Below are 23,734 nucleotides of genomic sequence, written 5' to 3'. Positions count from 1 at the left end.
ACAGCAGGCACCCAGTGCTGTGGTGTCTCAGTCAGATATGCCAGACGCTGCCAGCACCCTCCTCAGAGCAGGAGGTGCCAGACCTGGCTTCCACCACCTGCTTCAAGAAAAGGTGGTAGGAAAACACACCCAGCATTGTTTGCTCACAAAGAAATGCAGAAATGAAGGGGCAGAGGATGTTGGGCTGCTGCTATGTGAGGCACGGTGCAGGCAGCGGGGCTGGGCTGCCCTGCAGGATGGTCCTTGGGACAAAAGGAGCTGAGCAAACAAAGCTAGCTCCAGTTCCTCACTTCCCTTCCCTGCTCCTTCTGAAGTGCTTTTCATCTCTCCCAACTCACCTTCCAGCACTGTTCCAGTGGAAGGAGAACCGAGCAACAGAGAGAGGAACTCTCCCGCTGACAGCAGGCAGCTGGCACGAAGAGCACAGAAAATCCAACTCTCCCCTCCCAGACTCCCATGAAAAGAATAGAGGGCGATGCGGCCACTGGAACTGAGCTCTGAAGTACTGCTGCAACGTGCAGGTAAAATAAAGGTGCTTCATTCATATTATCTGAGCAGAGGAGTTCTGAGGAGCAGTGCTTTGTTGGCTCTCTCTGCTTCTTTCCTGCACACCATTGCTTGGGCTTGTGGCAAATGGAGACGTTGAGACGCTGTGGTTTAAGGCGCAAACAAATAAAATATCGTTTCTCTATATAAATAAAATCATAGCAGTGAATTATTCATATTCTGTGCTAAAATATTTTTATGAATTCAAGAGATCTGAAACTATATAATATGTCTCTCTAAAGACATTTTAGAATATTTATGAAAACAATTCATAAAATTAAATCCCATTAGTTCTAGATTAGCACTTGACATTTGTCAGACTAATAACTTTTCTTAGCTAGAGGGGATACCCTGACTTTCAATAACACTTAATGGATTCTCTTCCTGATATCTATTTGGCAGTGTTGGGCTTACACTTACTTACATAAATGGCCCTGATCTGACAGGACTGTGCTTTTCTTTGGGATGCAGCTTTACTCTGTCCCCTTCTGCCAGCCACGTATATGCATGCATTCCGTTGGCACAGCCAGCAGAACCTCCTTTCAGATCTGTTGTGCTCTGTACAATTAGCTTAAACTAGAAAATTCACACATTGGAAACAGTTAATTCATTTATTCTTATGCCAATGCTGACAAAGTTGTTTATATGGTTGTCTGCATGTTTGGAAGGAAGGTTGTCTTGGTTTGATTAATACATCATAAATGTTCATGAATCACGTCTGCTTGCTTGTCACATTCTACACCAGGGACAATTTTTATTGAGATTTCTTTAGCTACGTCTCTTACTTCCATGGGAAAATGAAAATGAACAAAATTCAGGAAGCAGCAAAACCAGATCAAAGAGGCTTGTCTTCTGCCTGGTTTGAATGCTGTAATGGAGCAAGTGTCACGCTTTGTACGTAGATGTGAACAACTTTGATGTCTGTGAATGTAAGATCAGTGCAATATATTGTTTCGAATTACACCAGAACAAAGTTGTCTCAGATGGCTGGAAATGAGAACTTGAGGAAGGTGTCTGTGCCACAGCCCTTCTTACAGTGCTTCCATGCTGCAGGTGGACTGCACTGCCTGCATGGTACCTCGGAACTGGCAAGCAACAGTCTGGAAGAACGGGTACCTCAAGGGATGAGCAGTGGGGCACCAAGGCCCATTATTACAAATTAGAATCTCTCTGTTTCACAGACCTCTTCAAATTTCATGCTGGCACCCTGGAGTACTGAGATAATGGGATCATAGAATGGCCTGGGTTGCAAAGGAGCACAGTGCTCATCCAGTTCCAACCCCCTGCTGTGTGCAGGTCACCAACCAGCAGCCCAGGCTGCCCAGAGCCACATCCAGCCTGGCCTTGAATGCCTGCAGGGATGGGGCATCCACAGCCTCCTTGGGCAACCTGTCCCAGTGCATCAGAGCTGTGCCTCTGCAAACACTGCCCTGTAGGAGCACTTTGTTTTCTGGCTTACAGCCACCCCTGGCAGCCAGAACCAGGGCATTTTGCTGGCCAGGCCTGGAGCCAGCAGGATGATGCTTCTCCAGCCCTCTGCAAACCTTCCACGCTGCTTCTTTAATCTCTGGGCCACCAATGCTTAAATGCTTTGCTACACCACAGTGTAACGTCAAGCAAAGCAGCTGAAAGCATCTTGTTGTGCCAACAGCCCGGTGGGCACAGGGCATTCCCAGGGAGAACGGGCTCTGCTCGAGCACTTGGCTCACACTCCCTGCAGGAGGAAGGGAGCTGAGGTGAGTATAAAGTGTCTGATCTACAAAACACATAAGTTACGTTTAATTCAGGTCCTCACCATGGTAGAGATGCATTAAATATGAATGAATTTGCAGTGTTTAAATAAATAGGAAGCTTGCGTGGCATGAATTACCTTCAAAACAAAGCAATTCGCTGAACTTTTCTTCACCCTTTCCCATTGGTTTGAAAAGCATTTGAATGTGAACCTTCAGATATTTCTGTCACCTGAATACTTTTATACAGGTACAGTGAGGAAGAAAACACCCAAAATGTCACAAGTAGAATTTGTGTGAATCCTGGCTAGCCTGGATGAGCTCTATGGGTGTGACATCGTGTCAGAGATCCCTGCTGCCAGGGGATGATGGCCACTGCAACCATTTGGCACAGCATCAGGCATCAGTGCTAGAGATAGAGATGTTTATTTGTTACAGAGAACATAAAAGTCTTTCTTTGGAAGAATCAAAAAAGAAATAGTGTCTCATCTCCTACTTCTGTAGCGTCTTTGGGGTCAAGGCTTAGCTCAAAAGCTCTTTTGTTGAGTTTTCCCTGTGATTCTGTCAGCATTCTTCTCTTTTCTTTTCTGTCTGCAGCTTCAAACCCAGCAGCTTGCACATGTGCTTCCTACTCATCCTTTGTTGGTTTTTTTGTTGGTAAATTTATCTTTAGATGGGAATATGCCATCAGCTCCACTACCTTGCTCCACAGAGGGACGCAATGAAGGAAACCAACCAGTCTGGAGGTAAGGCAATGGTAATTCCAGTGAGCACAGAGTTCCTTAATAGTTAGAAACAGACATGACAAAATGAAAAGGATGCATTGTAACGGAGAAATTAAAATGAAAAAAATCAGCTTTTACACAAAATCATCATTGTGTAGATCAGAAGAGTTAAATATATAGTGCACAGCACTACAAATCTACTCGCAGCGATAAAAGAAATTTAAAGGCTGTTAAAGCCCATAGCTGTGATAAATGCTGTTTTTAAATGCAGAAAAATACAGGAATCATTGATAGTGTTTATTACCATTCCTGTAATAATCCTTTAAAGTTTTCAGCAGCTATGTCTTCTACTTTGGGATACTATTCTAGGAAACTGCCATTCCCTGAGGCAGGGAGGCACTGCAGTGGGGCCTCTTCAGAGGGAGGAGGGCATGAGTGGGGCTGAGGGCTCTGCTTACACATTCCCCTTCCTATTGTGGGGGTGTCCCATTGTCCTTGGGTCCCATGTGTCCTTATGTCCCTGTATCCTGATGCCCCTCTGTCCCTATGTCCCCCTGTCCTGGTGCCCTGTGTCCTGATGTCTCTGAATCCTGGCATCCTTGTGTCCCCATGTCCTTGTGTCCCTGTGCTCTGGCTCTGCAGAATGTGAGGACAGTCTGTAGAGGAGCATGTAGGAGATGTCACAGCAACCCATTGCATTCCCTGGCTTCCCACTGGGCTGCACACTGCTGGTGGGGAGCTCCTGTCTGCGTGCGCCTCTGGCTGTGTGATGGGGAACAGCTTTGGCTTCAGGAGCAAGTATGTCTTAGTGAAGAGATGGGGTGAGATGCCACGCAGGAGCTGCCATTAAGAGCGAGGTTTGCTGCTCTCAGCACTGTCACAGTTATTGCCATCTCTGCCATATGCATTTCACTCCAAACCCTGACATCCGCGGGCAGCACTTCTCCAGGTGGGAGCTCTGCAGCACCACAGGGTCCCCATCTGGTGGCACTAAATTTGGAGTTGTGCAGCAAAATCAGAACGGGGTTAAGGTTAATGAATGCCTGCAGACAATGAGCTGCAGGGCCATGTGAGCTAATGAGAGCTTTTTTTTGCATCTGAGGGATCCCGTGGTTGTTGTAAGGGATTGAGGAGGATGGAAGAGGGCATCCCCTGGAGGACACGTCCTACTGGCTTTAACCAGAGCTCTAAATGTGTTTATTGCTCAGCTACTATTACTCAGCTGCTTGAGTGATTTAATGCTTTTGTGCAGATTCCTCATACTGCACAGGCACATTGTTCTGGTGCTAAACAGAACCAGCCACATCTCAGGAAAAGCATCACCTAGGAGCCATTGCAGCTAGATTGATAAATATTGCATGGCTGCTGAATGTTTAGTAGCTGTAATTAAAGCTAATAGGATGCTTGCAATTAGTAATAGGGAAAGGGGAATTGTAAAAAGCGCAGCTACTCACATTATTTATTGCAGACATTTAGACCTTGCTCATCCTGAGACCCTTGTATTTAATAGATGTATACCAACTGGATATTTGGGCTTTAGCTGCAGCCTGCAAAAGATGTTCTTCATTTTTTTCTTTCTTTTTTTTCCCTTTAATGCATAGTCTATGGGCAAAAGAGGACTTTTACACTTCATTTGGACTCTATGTATGAACTTCTGGGTGCAGGCAGTAACTCTTCATGCTGTATTTTACCATAGCTGTCGTTTGGCAGGAAGATCAAATCCTTGCTAATTACTGCTACGTCAAGCAAAGCATGTCTTTTTGGTTTTAATTTGATCAGGTTTCTTTTGTTTTGCATTTTGTCTTTCATGCATTTAGCAAATGTAGTGCATTTCACTCATGGAAGAGACTTGTTTGCATGGAGGTGAGGTGTGTGGGGAAGCAGCTGGGGCTGTGCAGCAGTGCTGGCTGAGCTGGGGGCTGCTCAGCAGCTCTGTCAGGATATAAATGGGACACAAGCAAAAGACAAAGGAGAGAGAGCATTGTGAATTGCTAAGAAATAGCCATTTGTTGCCTGAACTTGTCCAACAGCATTTTGCAGCAGTCATCCTGGTGCTAATTCAGGGAGCAGCTCTCTGAGCAGAGCAGCTCTGGGGGATGCCTGGTGTGGTGCACCTGGCAGCTTGCAACCCCAGTGGCTTCAGCAGCTTCTGCAAAGCTCTTACAAGTTCTCCTCCCATGTGTGGGGCTGCTTTGCAGCATCACCTGTGCTGTGACTGCTTTTATACTCAGACTGGTACCATGTCCACCTGCAAGCCAGACCCCAAGGCTTCAGCTAGACAGTAAAGCAAGAATGATATCCATTATTACCATTCTGAATTTTAATCTTCTCTAACAAGCATCACACTTCTACGGTAGGAATTGAGCTTTATGTATCAACATATTAAACATCAATTTAACACACCCATCTGTCACAGTGGTCCAGAAGGAGAAACAATTATATATGCAGGCAAAAGATCTTGTTTTGCATTGGAAAGATGCCATAGCAAATAAAAGGATCATAGTATCATAGAATGGCCTGGGTTGAGAAGGACCACAATGCTCAAGGAGTTTCAACCCCCTGCTATGTGCAGGGTCGCCAACCAGCAGACCAGGCTGCCCAGAGCCACATCCAGCCTGGCTTCTTAGTCTTGAGATCTTGGCTTCTGTAACCTGGGAGGCTCTCCTGCTTGTTAAGCAATGTGAGTTTTCTATCCATCCTTTTTTCTCATCCAGTGCACAAGTCTCAAGATTGTTTGGCAGAAAAACAACACTGGGTGCTGAGATTCGGTGTGGGATTGATGATTTACAAGAATGAAAGCAGAGGAAGGAAACAGATTCACACAGTTATATCCTACTTTTCTTTAGAACAAAAATGGAATGCTTAGATCAGATTGAGTTTAGGCACAGCACAAAGATTCATTCCTTTCCTTACATTTCACTTTCATTCTGAGATTACCCAGAAAGTCACAGCTTTATTTCAGCAAAATTCAAATTAACACACCATGATACAAAGGTAGTGTTGGAACAGTCATCAGGATGTTTCCAAAGAACTACTGTCCCCTGTTTTTGATGCATATGTTCTTCTGGTTTCCTATCTCAAACTCTTCTGATCAGCGAGGTCCCTTATACTTTCAGTGAGCACACATTCATATTGGTACAGGAGCTGCACATGGGTTATTCTTGTCAGCCTCCTGATGGCATGTTAGTTCATTACCATAGTTCTGTTTATTACTGGTACTTAACCTCGATCTTGATTAACACAGAAACCAATTTTACCTACCAGTGCTCTGACAAAGACTTCATGTTTGCCCTTATAAGATTTGCCTGATTTATAGGAGTTATTGGAGGAGGGGTTTGGCCTCTTCTCCTAGGCAACAAACAGGACCCAAGGAAATGGCCACAAGTTGTAGCAGAGGAGGTTCAGGTTAGACGTAAGGAAGAACTCTTTCAGAGAATGGTCAGGCACTGAAAAGGGCTGCTCAGATGGGAGGTGGAGTCGCCATCCCTGGCATGAGGAGCTACGAGATCTGGTTTAGTGCTTGTGGCAGCAATGGTGATGGGAGGACAGTTGGACTCGATGATCTTGTAGGTCATTTCCAACCTCATGATTCCATGATTCTATCAATGGCCAAATTGCGTCACGCCAGCTACTTAAGCCTATGCATTCCCTCCTTGCATTTGTGAAAAGCTAGAAAGTATCTTAATAGGGTTGCAAGGAACATTTCCAACAAGAGATATTTGTACCGTGTGGAGAAAATCAGTTGTTGAGGCAAAGCAGAAATGCCCTGGTAGGAAAGTCCTTGCTTGTTGCTGATTTGGCTGCTCAGTCCCAAATTCTCTTTGCCATCTCCCTGCAGGATGTGGAACCACTGGGGAACCTCTGCCAGCCTTCTTTCAACTGAAAAAAGTGGAGAAGGAGCACACAGTTCTGGTCATGGCTTTGGGCTGAGGGGGGACACTGTGGCTCCTGGCTGACGTGCACAATTAATTCCTTCCCAAAGAAAAGCATTCTGTGTTGAGAAATCCCCAGATCAGACCCAGTGTCTGGGAGCAATATTGTGAGTGTTGAATCACACATTGGTTTTGCTTCTCTTTATTTTTTTTTTCTGTAGCAATTAAGTTTCCATTAAATGGAAGAGGAAAATGCTATGTACAAAATTGAGATAGAGCACAAAGTCAAGGGTAACATCAATTTGCTTACAGTCTTCCAGGAACTCTCAGAAATTGCCCATGTGCTATGGATATCCAGATTCTGTCTCATTTCTCTTAGTTCCTAGTAATGTGATGATGAGAAAAAATCATAGTGTGGTTTTAAGAGGCTTTTATAGGGCCGATTTGTTCAGCTGGGGGAAGGAAGCTTGCAAAACCTGGTAGACAATGTCTGTGAATATCTGATAATAGAGGCTGCTTTCTGGAGCAAACTCCTGGGCGTGGTAACTATTTCATAGCTTGCAGTGCAGCTGTAGCTTCATGTTTTGTGCCAAAGAACCACAGAACCATAGAATGGCCTGGGCTGCACAGGAGCACAGTGCTCATCCAGCTCCAAGCCCTGCTGTGTGCAGGTCACCAACCAGCAGTCCAGGCTGCCCAGAGCCACATCCAGCCTGGCCTTGAATGCCTGCAGGGATGGGGCATCCACAGCCTCCTTGGGCAACCTGTGCCAGTGCCTCACCACCCTCTGGAGGAAAAACTTCCTCCTCATATCCAACCTAAACCTCCCCTGTCTCAGTAACTTGCTGAAGCAGAGATGGCTCAGGAGCTGTTATGTGCACACATATGAGCTTGTACAAGCTCAGAAGAGGAGCAGAGTGTTTAAAATGTCTATAGGAAGGAAAGAAGGCTGGGCAAAGTCTTAGGAAGGGATCAAGCTACTTGCAGACAGGAATTGACTTTCAATGAGGCATTGTAACTCATTTTTTAAATCGAGTCTTGAGTTTCTGTGTCACCTACACAGCTTCGAATGGGTCATCTGTGACTGCTATCACATCCTGCAGCATTTACAGCCTGGGTGGAGGAATTTACAAAGAAAATGAGATGCAGGCAAAATGAAAACGAAGGAAATGAACTGTATAGAAGTGTCAAGTGAATTGTTTCAGAAATTTCTTCCATTTCACTGTGCCTTATCTAAAAATTTGTATCAAATGGAACCTGTAAGTATTCATATTATCTCTACTTTCATCTGACATGAAGCAGATTAGCTAACGGTAGCAAATTTAGTATGCAGGAAAATGGATTTAAATAACAAAAGTACTCAAAAGCCATCACAGAAAACATGCTGAGCACCATTTTTACAATCTCTGCTCCAAACCTGACCATCAGATATGTTTGGAATTGGTCCCACAGAGCTCCCTGCTCGGTGATGGTGTAACCTGAGTGTGGGGTACAGATCTGCACAACTGCAGGCTGCTCTCTGCCAGGAGCTGCTTTCACCCACGCTATCACTGGTGGCTCTTGGTGCCTGCAGAAGCTCTGAGAGTCTTTGACTGATAGAGGGGATAATAGGGATTTTTAAAATGCAGTATGCAGGATTTGGGCCCTAGCTCACAGATGTGCTCAAGCTGGGACCTCTCTTCCTCCCAAAGTATCAAAACTGTATTTCAAAGGTGCAACGTGGCCATTGCTAAGCAAACATATTGTTCTCTTCTAATACCTGAAAGGTGATTGCAGGGAGAGTGGGGCTGGTCTCTTCTCACTGGTGACAGGTGACAGGATGAGGGGAAGTGGCCTCCAGTTGTGCCAGGGCAAGTTTAGGTTGGATATCAGGAAAAACTTCTTTATGGAAAGGGTTGTTAAGCACTGGAATAGGCTGCCCAGAGAGGTGGTTGGGTCACCGTCCCTGGGTGTGTTTAAAAACCATTTGGATGTGGTGCTCAGAGCTGTGATTAAACAGTGGGTTGTTAGGGTAGTATGGTTAGGTTGTGGTTGGACTTGATCTTTAAGGTCTGTTCCAACCTGAGCAATTCTGTGATTCTATATGCCATCAGAGGGAGGTGCAGCTTTCCTGGGCAAGCACCATAACTTGCTGCCCACCCCACATCCCACTCACATTTGCTCTGTGTTGGATTTATTCCTGTTTTCCAGACCATGGCTGTCACTCTGTGCGTTTTGCTACTCGGCACCGCAAGTTTCTCGCAGCAGAACAAGAGTGTAAGTGAACACGTGGAGCAGTGATTTGCATTAATTACTCCCGAAGTGGCTGCTTTTCCTGCTGTGAGATGCACACAGATGCATTCTGCACTCCCAGCAATGCTGTGGCACTCTTTGAAGATCCCCCGCTTCCTGTGGCACTGTCAGATGTGTCATGTCAGAGGGGAACAGCCCTTCAGAAGCTGCTATGTTGGAAAGGCAAACAACATATGCTGGAAATGCAAACGTGGCGTTGGATTTATTACAAGAGCTGCTGATGAAAATTACATACAGAATCATAGAATGGCTTGGGTTGGAAGGGACCCCAAGGATCATCAAGTTCTAACCCCCCTGCTGCTGGCAGGGCTGCCAACCTCTAGATTTAGAGTGAATCCCTGTGTATCACAGGCTTGGTGATGTTTATGCATTGGTGGTGAAAATGTGATATCACCTTTTTTTTTATAGGGACTGAGAAGATGGAAGCTACCAAGCGACTGAAATGTCAATGTTGCTCTGTAGAACTTGTCGTTTCATTTGGATTTTGGAGGGAGAAGGAAAAGGTAATTAAATGTCATCTAAACAGAGGAGTGGAAAGCTTTAACAGGGAGAACAGCATGGTTGCACTGAAAGTATTGTGTCCATGCCCTTGTGGAGAATGAGCTGCTTTTGCATAGATGCACCTCACCGTGGAGACTGTGACATGCTGGCTGCCAGCTGCTGGCCCTGTGAGGCTGCTGCATGAAGGCCATGACTTTGCACACCATGTTTGCACTGCTGCTTTATTTTGATGGTGATTTTGGACTTCACTTACCAAAGAGGTAGAAATTACGAAAACAAAATAAACCCCAGTATTTGGTATCATCTTGAAATTTCAAAGGATTAGAAGGGGGAAAATGCCAGTCGTATTGCTGTGATCCTTGCATAGTCATTTGCTGAGCCTTAGGATCTCAAGGCTGTAGAAGCAAGGATGGCTATAAAGTAGATTTTCAGACAAGTTTTGCTGTTACTGAAAGCTGTGTTGTACGACAAATCCATCTGCATAAGGATTCCCCTCCTGGCTGCATATGGCAAGTCAGAAAACAAATTGAATAGGAGTGTAATCACCCACCCTACACCACATCCAGTTATGCTCTGAACACTCAAGCCCTGAAGGATTGGAGCTGAAGCTTTTGCTCTGCATTTCAGCACTCACTGGCCTAAAACAGCAGAGAGATGCACTGAGGGGTCCTGCAAAAAGCTTCTCCTCTGGAAACAATCTGCTTTGATAGGAGATAATGGCTGGTGAAATAGAATTAAATCATTTAGGTTTTGTTTGAATCAAAAAAGAATCTGCATCTCCCTGCTTCTGCCTGAAAGTGCATGCAAACAGGTGGCAGCATCCTCTAATATGAAACTCAGTGTCAGTGCTCTGAAGCAAAGAGCTGCATAGTCCTCAAGCTGCTGCTTAACTGTTGTTAGGCTTAATCTAACTTCAGTTCAGTCCAAACATCAGTCACCAAGTAGTCCTGAGATGTCATCACAACCCCCCATCACCATAGAGCAACAGAAATAAATAACATGGAGAAATGTTCCTTGCTCACATTTTTTCCCCTAAGTAATACATAACTTAAAAAATTGATTTTTCTTTGAAGGGTAATAATTTCCAGGATATTACTGTGACACAAACAGGGTTGCTTTATTGCAGCTGAGAAAATCCAGAAGCTTATAGGGTATGTTTGGTATATAGCATACATGGTATACAAAGGGTAGGTATATAGGACATGGACTTAGTGTAGGGTAGTGCAGCCAGCTGTTGCTGCCTCTCATTAATAATTAGAGACATATTAACACTTTCCAATGGATGCTTTAATTGCTTCCTCCCTCGGGAAAACAAATTTTACAAACCTCAACCCCTCTTGATACCTTTAAAGACTTTCCAGTAATGTCAGCTGTGAATTATCATACATGCATGCCACACGTGAAAGTCAAACATATTACAGCCCAGCGTTATGAAGCCCTGTGGAGTATCTGCTGTGTTACTGTCGTTGTCACAGCTGCTTTTCCCATGGGAACATTAAGCTGAGACTGGCTATAGCACTCCCTGAACGACAAAAATGAAGATAATGGCCTTGAAAATGGGATTTCAGTGTAATGAGCTGCAGTAAGAGTGATACAAGAGATACTTGAGTGCTTGCTGGTGGTCCAGGAGCACTGCTGAGCAGTGGCACCATGCGCTGAGCCAGCAGTGCAAGCAGTGTCTCTGCAGGAGGATGACTGGAGAAGAGCTGGGTCAGAAATCAGCTTAGGTGCTGTAGAACCATGGAATGGTGCTGCTGCAAAACTGGTGACCTCAGCCTTCACGCGTCCCTGGGTGGAGCAAGATGTGCAAACGGAGAGCCCAGCTGCAGGGCTGCACAGACCTGCCCTGTGCTGGGAAAACGATTCTGCAGAGCCACGAGCAAGGGATGCTTCAGGTGGGTGCAAAGGAGATGTGAGGAAGGGTTTGTGTAAATGCCCATGCTGTGCCCAACCATGAGGGATGCTCCCTTCCCTCCCAGCTGCTGGTAGTGTTATACTCATCTAATTTCCTTGCTGACTGTGTCCAGGGCTGAATTTCACTCATGCAGCTCTCTGAGCAGAAGTGCTGCCTGTTTGGCTGTTAAGTGCAGCCTGGCAAATCTGGTCTCTGAGTAATTAACGGAGTTTTTGACAAGCTGTGCCAACAGGAAGGCTTTGTAGATTGGATGCAAGCACCTTAAGGTCAAATTCACTTTTGTCCCTGCAACCTTAATGCTTCCCCATACATTTCCATCCTGTGCATTGAATGGAAAAGATATCATGTGAGCATGTAATTACAGACTGTATTATAGTGCAATAATTCCTCCACGAGACAGCTAAAGACTAACTGAGAGCTAATCTATCCAAAACCAATATCATAGCTCCAGCACAGGCTGGACTTGGGCCAGATGGGAGCCGGGAACAGCTTTTGTGACATTGATGAATGCGGTGTAGCTGCCAATGGATGGAGAGCAGACATCTCCTCGTATCCTTCCAGACCATTCCAGGGTTCAGTCCTGTGCCACAGTCCTGCCTGAAGGTAAGGACAATCTGTTCAAGAAGGTACTAACACCTTTTGAGCTCCCCACAGCCTTCTCTTCTCCAGGCTGAACATCCCCAGCTCCCTCAGCCTGTCTGCATAGGAGAGGTGCTGCAGCCCTCTGTGCATCCTCATGGCCACCTCTGAGCCCACCCCAACAGCTCACTGTCACCCTTCAGCTGTGACCTCCCAACCCACTCCATATCACAGAATCACAGAATCACCCGGGTTGGAAGGGACCTCAAGGATCATGTAGTTCCAACCCCCCTGCCTAGCAGGGCCACCAAACACACACATTCATATCCACCCTTTAAGCCTGTATCTCTCCCACTTAAAGATAAGGATGTGCTGTGTGACCATGTCTAAGGCCTTGCACACGCTCGGGTGGATGACACCAGTTGAAGGAGTACAAAAGAAAGTGCTTAATATGTGATTTTGTACATTACTTGAAATCTGAGACCATCAAACCAAATTCAAAGCGACTTTGGGAACGTTACGGTACTTCTAATATAAGTGGATGTGGCTGATATACTTCTGTCTACTGGATCAGCCACAGTGACAGCTGAACAGAAAATCCATTAGAAAATTTATATGTGTACCGTTGTCTGGAGTTGGAAGAAAGCATATTTTGATGTTCAGATACAAGAAGTATGATGTTCGGGGACTGGAATAATCCCCACAGGATGCCGTTCATTCGCAGTACATCATCCAAGGACAACCAGCTGCAGGCTCTGCTCTAATTTCCTGGTGAGCTTCCCTGTAATATTTATTGTGCAGACAAAAGAAACCACATCTAGTGAATATTTATATCAGAAAGAGAAGGATTTTTTAATAACTGATAGTCCATATATCCCTGAATAGGAGAGACTGGAGCAAAAACGGAGAGATCCAAGTGTGTGGACAGTTTGATTATAGTTTCTAACTGGGAGTACAGAAGATGAGCATTATGGCTCTGATTCATTTTTATGGAGATGGAGGAGTAGCAGTTTCCAGCCAACTCAAGGCAGATTTTGCCTCAACCTTCGCAAATCACATCCCCTGTGGCTGCCAGTGTGGCCCAGCAGGGCAGGGCACAGTGCATCAGGACCATGAATGCAGCTGGGTGCTCTCACCTGGGGCACGGAATCATAGAATGGCTTGAGTTGGAAGGGACCTTAAGGATCATCAATCTCCAACTCCCCTGCTGCAGGCAGGGCCATCAACCTCCACATTTAATATCAGACTAAGCTGCCCAGGGCCCCATCCAACCTGGCCTTGAACACCTCCAGGGATGGACGGGGCATCACAGCTCCTCTGGGCAGCTGTTCCAGCACCTCACCACTCTCTCTAAAGAACTTCCCCATGACATCCCTTCTTCCATCCTTCAACTTCACACCATTTCCCCTTGTCCTGCTGTTATCTACTCTTTCAAAGCGTTGACTCCTCTCCTCTTTTGTCTTGTAGGAAGATGAGTCCAGGACATACAACACCTGCAGGGTGCTCTGTACAATGCCACAAATCATGCCATACCTGTACCTGGTGCACATGCATCGCTATGGGACAAAGTCAGTGGGAAAAAAGCATCTGGTAATGAACAAACTAAAGTTAAAACCAGCACTTTCAGTTCCATCTGAATCTTCAAGGTTAGTCAAAAATACAAGAAATGACAGTAAGATTTTTTTTTTTTAAGATTTACTACTTGAGTCAAAAGTCATTGGTATACATTGTGGTAAATGTCATCTCTGGATGCTATGTGTGGGACCAGAGCAGTGGGGCTGTGCTAGCAACAGGGCAACCCCAGGGACCTCAGAGCACCAAGAGACACTGGAAGAAGGAGGGCAGAAATCACTTCACCTGAGGGCTTTAGCATGGGTTGCCATGTGAAGCGTGGGCTAGAGAACCACAGCTCGAGAAGCAAGCTGCTGCTGAAAACCCACAAAACCACCGAGACGATTCCATCTGGCAGCTCAGATCCATCAATGCCTCATTAAACAAATGCCTCCCTTACAAAAGAAAGAGGGAAAAAACAAGTTGTGTGTGTTTCTGAGCAGCCATTTCAGAACAGAGGAGTTAGGGAAAAATTGCAACTGAGAATTTGCAAATATTGGAGTTGCTGATGGAGAGCTCTGGCAGAGGCACAGTGCTTTGTGAGCAGCAGGTGTGGAGATAGACAGAGATTTCCTCCGGTGGATGATCCCCTGAGCAGCAGAGGTAACTTACAGGTGTGTTGGTCGGCACAGCTCAATCTGGCTTTCACTTCATTATATCAAACTTGGTGTGTGTGTGTGCATCGCTGCCAGGGACTGGAATTTCCCCGTCCCAGACAGTGAGAGGCATTTTCAGCAGCTACATTGTGCTGCAGCACTGCCAGCCTGGGGAGTGAGCGCAGATGAATGATGCCATCTCAGTCCTGCTCGCAGAGCAGCTGAACTCTGCTTAATAGGCAAATAGGTGCAGGCAGAAGTGGGTACAGGATGGGAAGCTCTCAGCTGAGACTCAGCAGCCGGGGAGCTCAGTGCTTGCAGCTGCTTCTCTGCAAAGAAAGCAGAGGAACCCTTTCTGCAGACTGAGCTGATCCCAGCTGCTCCAATGGGGCAGTGGTGGGTGTGCGGTGGGGTGCTGCACCCCAGTAACAGTGGGGACCCCAGGATGGATGCTCAGGTACCCATGAGGTGCTGGTGGCTTGGTGGGCATGATGGATAGGAGCAACCTTCAAACCCTTACATCCCACCTAGGGACCAGAGGGCCTTGGTGTATCTCACCCTTTCCAGAAAGCCGTGGAGTCAATCCCCAGCAAGAAACAGCAATGGAGTACTGTGGCAGCGCCACCTCCTCTCTTCTCAGCACCTGCAGCCCTTCCACTGGAAAAAAATGAATGGGTTGCAGGAGACAATAACATTATTATAAATCAAGTTGTATTTCTATTATAATGACGAAGGGAGAACACACTTTCTATATGCTAAATATGTTTGTGTGGTTATATGATAGTAGCATTCCTTAAATTGATGATATTTATCAGCTGAGGAAAACGAATTTCTATATATGGAAGAAAATAATTAAAGGAAAGGGAAGAATAATAGCAACTTCACAGCACTCAAGTCTAGCAACGTCTTAAGAGAAATATTGATGTTCTTTTGAATGCATGTCAAGGAGAAATAGAAAGATAGCAGCGCAATTTCTTCTCCAGTTATAACTACAAAGTATCTTTAAACACTTGCAGTCCTGTATACCTAGGATGAAATTTTGTTTCCAGCAGACTGACTTTTCCTTGCTTTCTCTGATGGGAAAAAGAAAAATTGGTTACAAGGGAATTTTTGTTTATTTGTCTTTTTGGAACCTGTTGAGTGTCATCTACGCTATGCTTAACTTGATGTATCACTGCAAAAAAAAGAGGAAAAAATACAACCTGCAAGTACAGGATCATTGTGGCGAGGCCCAGTGGTGCTGTTACACTTATTTAAGGAGGCTGTTGGCTTTTCCATCATTTCCCCTCTTTTTTTTTCCAGCTGCTGGTGATTTGGCTGAGATGTCAGCCATCCCTAACCCATGGGCTTGCTTTGCAGAGTAAGGAGTGCAGAGCTGGAGCACAGGCATTGCAGCAGCAGCCAGCCCGTTTGGACTCGTGGTAGCACCCAAGGTACGTGGGAGAGGCGTGCAACACCTCGTTATCAGCCTGCCAGGGCTGGACAGGACATCTGCAGAGCCACAGGTGTGTGCAGCATTGCTTGATTCACCTGATATGTACATCTCAGCAGCGCTCGGTGGGCCTTTATTACAATGCTGGCATAGAGTGCTGTTGCTAAAGCTGTCAGGGCTTATATCATTTGAAAAATAATTGTCCAGTCTCTGAGGACCTGGGTAGTGCTTAACACAACCGTTTTTCTAGGCCGTAATATAAAGCATGACATTGATGTACTGCTACTTCACCTCATAACTGAATTCTAGGGCCCGCGTTCCTCGGGTTTATTAGGGACGTTCAGATTGAAATTGCAAATCTCCATGCAAAGCTCACTGCCATTGCTCCCAGGTGAGGCACCCACAGCCCTCCAGTCTCACCAATGGCAGTGCTGCTCAGGGGTGCTCGGGAGCCCAGGTGTGATGCATGGGGGCTTGCAAGGTAAGCAGGAGGCGGTGGGGAATGACAAAAAGCTGATTAAGTTTTCCTGAACTATGCGTTCTTCTTTTTAATTCTAGCTTCCTTTATAGATGCTCTGATAAACAGCAAACAGCTTGTTAACAGTAGCAAAATGGAAATTTCCTCTGCACAGTATAAATTTCAGTGATATACACCAATATAAAACACAGTGTAAAGCTACGCTCTTCTTTGCAAAAACAAATGTGCCTCAACATCGTACAAGAAACACTAATACAGTACAGCCATTAAGAAATATATAATGTTGACATTAATTGAAGTGAAACGAGGTGTGCTTGGATGAATAGAAGTAAGGGAAACTGGTGAATTGTTTCTGTAACTGAGGGAGGGACTCTGTAATAGGATGGCTGTTGTGCGTGGTGTGACTGCCAGGTCATTATTGCCATCCCTGGGAACAGCCGTGGGCTCACCAGCACGCAGCACTGGCAGCAAGTTAGTGGCATGCACCCCTGAATTGCCTCGGCTGTTTGCTTGTGTAACTCACACCTTTCTTCCATGTTTGTATCCTTATGGTGCCATCACGTTTTTTATCATGTTTTACTGCCCAGTGCCATACAACACATGGATCTACTCACCAAACAAGGCAGTCACTGCTGGCATCCCAACGTAGAGGAGCGTAATGGCTGAATGAAGACACGTTTATGAACTCTAATGCAACTTTTGTGTTACATTTTATGTAATTGAAAAATTATCAACCTGACATTAAAGCAAGCCTTGCTTTAAGGAAGTGTAATTTTTGCTAATGGATTGCTACATTTCATTTCCATATCCTTTTTCCAGCAATTTTATGTTTAAATATCATTGCCCCTTTGAATTATGTAAGGCTTTTTTCACTGTGATGTTCCAGCAGTTTGCCAGCCTCATGTGTGTAATTAGTTTGATTAGCATTACAGCTTTAATGGGAGCTACATACGCACTCTGTTCTTCACTGGACAAAGTCAAAAGTTGTGTTTCTCAATCAGCTACAGCTGAAGAGCTGAGTCCTTTCCAGGCTCCATTTCCTCACGTTTTGCCCTTTCAGGGAGCATCACCTTCTTAATTTTGGCTGTAATCCCTGCCTGTGTCCTCTCTCCACTCCGAACACAGGACTGCACACTGGGCATGCTCACTGAAGTGGTTTGCACAGCTGTCAAATTCTGTTCCCTTGGCCTTTCCAATAATCACTGATTATTAATAGCACACAAAATGAATAGTATTCTTACTGTCTTGGGCCATGCCTGCATAATGGATGGGGAGAAACAGAAGCGATGCATCTTCTTAACACAGAACATTTCACCAAGCCCAGCAAAAGTTTGACATTAAAAACAACTCCTGGGGAACTGTCAAGATGACAATGGGAAAAGCATTAACGATTCATCCATGTGCCATTAGCCCTGTGTGTTAGACCTGACACGAAGTCAATAGATCATTTTTATGTTCTACAATAGAAAAACATCGAGTGGGAATGGAAGCGTATGACCTCTAGGCTACATTAAACCACTATTAAGAAAAAGATCATTATCTGAAAAGTGCAAAACCATATTAATTCGGTCCGCTTGTCTGTCAAACTCTGAGCATTTCCAATCTGTTTCCTCTGGTGTCACCTGGCAATCGATGCATTAACGCTCGGCAGAAGCTCAGCAGCTCAAACGCAGCGTTAAGAGAGCGCATTCACCAGTATGATCATTATCATTTGTTAAGAAAATGGGGCTTGTTTTATATCTCAACCGTCTCTTTCAAAGGTGGTTGTGGCCAACCAGCAGTTCAGGTCTCTCTTTATAAAAAAGAAACAATATACTTCTTGACGTCCTCTGTGTGTTTCAAGAGAAACAGCTTTCAACCAAGCACAAAAGAATCAACTATTTTCTCCAGAAAACCACAGTGCTTTTCAAAGGAAACTTTCGGAAAGAGAGCTCAGTTCAGAGGAGCTGGGTTTTGTTCATCATGTCAGTGCTGTGAGCACATCCATCTCCATATTGGGATGGCACACGTCAACCTGGCCCAGGCTGAGGTCAGCAGCTCCGAAAGCAAAAGTCCATGGTGGGCTCTTCTATTCTCAGAAAGAAACCATCACCACCAAAGCACCACGGTGACTCTTCTCCATTTTGGTACCCAAAGGCCAAACCATTTCAGAAGATTACATTCTATCTGCAGGTATTTGAAGTGAGCAGTATGTGAGTTCTTTTCTTGGTTGTGTGTTGGTCGCAGTGAAACTCATAGCTTGCTTAATGTTGCGCTCCTGCTCGCTGCAGAGATGGTGCCATCAATTTTGGAGCATCACGAAGGAGAGATTTCATTTCCAGGCTCGCTGCTGCCCCGCACAAAGGCTGTGCTGGCAGCACTGGTGGCTCTGTGATAAAACTGGACAGGACTTTGCTCAAGGAAGGACCTGCTCCCCACCCTGTACCATTTTTAATGCTCACGCTTGGCAGCGATCTCAATTAGTTTTATTTTAATTTCAGCTGACTATATTACTCCATTCCACATTGATTTCTAAACAACCGTTTTTATTGATTTAAGACACTAAAGCTGCCATAACAATACAGTAATAATGCAATAAATGCAATAAAACAACAATAGATTTTTATTTTGCTTTTTTTTTTTTCTTTAATTAGGCTGCAAAGCAACCTCATGTGGGAACGTGCAGCAAGTCAATGACCAAAATGCTGCTGTGGTGTTGAAGTTCAGCACATCTGGCCAGCTGCCTCATGCCTGGATCATTGCAGGAATGGGAGAGATTCTACTAACGTGAGTGCCAGTGGAAAGCATTCCCCCAAACCCAACAGGAAGGGCTGGAAGGGCAGTCTGAAGGTCAGTGCACACTGGGTAACATGATATCTAGAGTTGTTCTCCAATGCAATACTTGGAAGCTTGGAAAGCTTCGTGGATGCTATGGGATCCAGCTGGTATAAAGCTGGTGTGAACTCCAGCCCCCAGCAGTGCTGATGGAGTGATGATGAGCAGAGTCAACAGCAGTGGCACTGTCTGCCACCTGGCCCCTTCCCATCCAACTGCTGCTTACACCACCACAGTTACAGGGAGCTGGCCACATATCTATCATATGCTGTGGAAAAGCAGAAGTGGGGAGAGGGCCCTCCAAACTGGCTTAACAAAAGAAATCCTCACTTGGGAGTGGATGGATGAAGATCAGAGCCAGACCAATGACATTTGTAACAACTTCTAATTGGCATGCAGCAAAGAAAATCCAAAGGCTGGGGAACTTACTTACCCACAACTCGTGTGCTGTTAGTGCTTGGTGCTTTCTGTCAATGAATCCTGCTATGACTCATGAAATGGAGCACTGTGGGCACAGCAACCATTTTCCCCTGCCCCTCCAAGGAGCGTATTCAGGAGGTGTCTTTATCATTTTACTTAGTGATGCATAATAGAGGTCAGGAAGACGGCACTATTTTTTATCTGGTGCAGTAATTAGGTGAAAACTTAGTACTAGAAATGGGCAAACAGAATTAACCAGCTTATTTAATGGAAAACGAGTGACTTACATAGCAGGGTAAATATAGTTCAGCGTGTATTTGAAAGTTAAATGAGATGTGCATTAGAACACATTTTAGTTTTAAAATAGTTCCACACTTAAAATCACTTGTACAGTCACTGTGGTTAAATGCATTCGGCAGGATGGGGAAAATGGGCAGCTTTGGGGCTTTGGTGGTGGCACTGTTTGAGTGATGCCTGTCAGTGGGTTCACAGCCTGAACGTGGCTGCAGGAGCAGGGCAGGGACAGGAGGATGCTCAGGTTTTGGGGGTTGATACCACTCTTTGGTACTGCAAGGGTAAATGTGCCACAGCGCTGGAACCACGAGGCAAGCTGGGGGGTTGAGTGTTGTCTGGGGCCTCACGAGCAGATGCATTAATCTGATTTCTTACCTACAAGTCCCTGCTTGTTTCTCTAAAATAAGCATTTAATTATTATGCAAGAAATCAGTCATTCATGAACATCCTTATGGAATAAAACCAAAGGATTTCCCCCTCTCCTCTCCTCTCTTTACAGGATTAGTTTATTTGTTGGACCAGAATTAACTTAATCCGGTAGATGTCCTTCAACAAGTTGTAAACAAGAGCAACATCTTTCCGCCAATGGATTTCATTTAACTGGCTCTGATAATTTACGAGATGTTTGCAGTTCTGAGTCCCTTACAGTAATGACTTGTCCAAATAAATTAACATGAAAAAATCCCTTGTTAGCACCCAAATAATCAAATTCTTTTGTCAACAACATCCCCGAATAACTTGCATTGACTTTAGTCAAAGTTTGTTAGAATGAGAGACTTACTGTGAAGCACAGCTACTCCACCATGAACCCAAGACTGCTAATTTCCAAGTTAAGTAACTGTTCTCATTTTCAAAGACCTGTCACCGAGTTCTTTTTCAGCAAAAATAGGCCAGAAGGAAGGAGGACGAAGCACAGGAGATGCATCAAATTCAGGTTGGGTATCACAGCAATGTCTGCTCCAGAGAGCGGCCAGGCGCTGGCACAGCTGCCCAGGGGTGGGCAGTCCCCATCCATGGAGGCTTTCAGAGCTGCAGGGATGTGGCACTGAGGGACGTGGGCTGTGGGACTGTGGGCTGGGTGGTTTTGGGGCTTTCAGGGTCTTTTCCAGCCTGAATGGTTCTGTGATTCTACGATCCTGTGAAGAGGAGTGCATCCCGCTGAGCCCCGCAGCCTCCTGTCTTCAGGGACTCCTGTCTTCAGGGACTCGTGCCAGTTGCAAATCTCACAGCAATGCTGACTGACAATAGGTGCTGGGAATCCTGCGAAGCCCAGAGGTGCTGTGTAAGTGTGCTCCTCAGCCCAAGGCTGCAGCAGCTTGGAGCTGTGCAGGACCCATCACCAAGCAGGTGTTTCCAGGTGCTTTTTCACCCTGTCTTCCTCTAGAGCTACTGAGGCAGCTCAGCCCAGCAATACCAGGTACTTCATGCACACAAAAACAGAACAAACCAATTTCAGTAAACTATGTGAAACTCCTGGAGGATCTTTTTGTTAGGAGTTGAGCAGGCTGTAAATAACGGAGGCATTAACAGTAATTCACACCCCTGGGACAAGCCATAGAGGATTACAGCCGTGTGGAACCATTTGCCTTGAGAAAAATGACAAAATTTCCAAGGACTAGATGGCTTCTTGAGAGAAGATTTGAAGCTCTGACTGCACTTGTCTTGAGCCTATCCGCTATCAATTCCAGTTCGTACAAAGACATTTACTCCTATTATTATTATATCCCTGCCCTTTCTCGCCCTTGAAGTATTGGCATTGTGGCTCTGAAGACAGATTCAATTAACAAACCGGATAGATGCTGACCTTTCCGGGGTTGTTATTCTATCCTTGATTTGCTTTAGGGGAGAAATATTTCTTTCTTGTATAAATATGAAATAACAAATAAATAACCAACAATTGATTTGTAGTTTCAAAAAAAAAAAAAAAAAGAGAGAGGGAGAGAGAGGAAAGAAATGAATTAGTCAGGCATGGACACTGGCATTAGCTGAAGGGCTTCGGCACCTTGTGCAGGGATTACTCACTGAGCTCGCCGCCATCCATCACGATTACAGAGCTGTTGGGGGATTTCTAGAGCAGCTTTTTTTTCTAGAGAATTGGGTAACTGAGGCAGCATAGTGCTTTGCACCTTTTTGTTACCACCATGATTGATTTTCTGCAGCCCAAGAAGGAAATCAGGAAATTTTCTTTTTTGCTACTTTTTTTCACGTTACAAATCACTGTCCTGCGGCATCACATGGGTTTGCTGGGGTGGGGATGCAGGGACAGGGTCAGGGTCAGCAGCACTGATAGGTATAGGGATAGAAATAGGGATAGAAACAGAGACAGGGATATGGACACAGATAAGGATAGGGGTAGGGATAGTGATAGTGATAGGGCTACAGATAGGGACAGGGACAGGGATAGGGCTACAGATAGGGATAGGGACAGGGACAGGGATAGGGATAGGGATAGGGATAGGGGTAGGGACAGGGACAGGGATAGGGATAGGGATAGGGATAGGGATAGGGATAGGGATAGGGACATGGACATGACTAGGATGTGGTGCTTTGGGGCATCTCACTTCTGATCTCCTCTGGATGTGGCTCTACTCTTCCCAGGGAAAGGTGAGCTTGGTTTTAGGGTACTCACTGAGCACGGTGATGTTGGAAATCCTCTTTTCTTGCATTCATGCATGGCCAGGTCCAATGTCCTGCTGAAAGGGCTTTGTGCTCACTTGTTTACCTTGGACAAGGCCAATAAACCCACAGTTAGCTTGGCAATGATTGAATGGTGTTCGATATCGACTCAGATTTTCCTGTTGAAGATTAAATGGAGGTGGGCGATGGGAACACAGCCTTCATGGTGGGGGAAGGAAGCACATGTTTTATGCTTCCATCTATAGCCATGAGCAAATAAAAATATTGTATCTTACATAAAAATTACCTCCTGCTCAACAAACAGATCAAGGCACAAATTTGCCTCATTTATATTCACATTCCCAAAAAATGATAGTTTTATACTTCAAAACAGCTTTCTTTCCCTCTCTCCTTCTCTCCCCACATGCACACACTTGGGACAAGATCAAACAGCTCTTTATTTTTCTCTAACAATAATGTAATTATCATACAGTGTTAATTGTAGAGAAAACTGAGGACAACTCAGCATGTAAAAATTCTAATTAATATTTTTATAATACTAATTATTTTATAATTATAATTACGTATAATTATCATCCTTATTTTAATAATTCCATGCTCTCATGCTACAAGTATTACACTTAACCTTTTCAATACTGGTCCTAACTGTTGCTTTTTCTCAGGGTAATCTCCTATTCCATGGGTTGTGCCACTGTGGCACATCCTTGTTGCTGGTTTGTACTATTGCTGCTGAACTCACTTGAATTCTTGAGTTTGGGTTCATTTCCATTTTTGTTGGCCATCAGGGTGCTGCCTGCCCTGCCTCACCCACGAGGGGACAGCTGACACCTGCAGGCAGGTTATCTTGATGGAAACTAAGGCCAAAAGTGCACTGCAAACCACAGCAAGGAATTTGTATGGGTAGCCCCATGTATTTTCTGTACTTGTCTGTGCAGTGGTACTTGTTCGTTTAAGGTCATCTACATTCAGCAGGATGCTGGACAAGAAGTGCTGACATCCTCTGCCACCCCTTAGCGTTCTTACAGTATGGTGCACGGTGAGCAAGGCTCATTCATCACCCTTCTTTGCCTTGAATTTTTTCCAATTCTGTCTTTCCTTCCCTGTTCATTTTTCTATCTGATCTATCAAGTAACAAAATACCATGCCCACTTACACGGAGCCTGGCAGTTCCTCTACTCAGAGCCATATGAACCCACTGCTCTGTTTCTGCTCCTGCCCAGCCCTCCTGGTGCCTGCATCATTGCTTGGAATTAACAGGCAACATTCTTCTGACAGTTGAACACAGAAAAAAT

At 45.1% G+C, this 23,734-nt stretch overlaps 1 long non-coding RNA gene across 1 annotated transcript; it reads left to right on the top strand.

Moving 5' to 3' along the window:
- The first annotated feature begins 355 nt into the window (after positions 1-355).
- Positions 356-6,913, top strand: LOC122160420. Its single transcript, XR_006168810.1, has 3 exons — positions 356-521; positions 2,950-3,022; positions 6,840-6,913. It is a non-coding gene; the product is annotated as an uncharacterized LOC122160420 (long non-coding RNA).
- Positions 6,914-23,734: the final 16,821 nt, after the last annotated feature.

Source organism: Centrocercus urophasianus, unplaced genomic scaffold (genome assembly GCF_019232065.1).
Source record: "Centrocercus urophasianus isolate 14NV4802_14NV808 unplaced genomic scaffold, USGS_Curo_1.0 seq_17, whole genome shotgun sequence".
NCBI lineage: Eukaryota > Metazoa > Chordata > Aves > Galliformes > Phasianidae > Centrocercus > Centrocercus urophasianus.
Note: the sequence above shows the minus strand (reverse complement) of the source record. Positions and strands in the feature narration are given on the sequence as shown.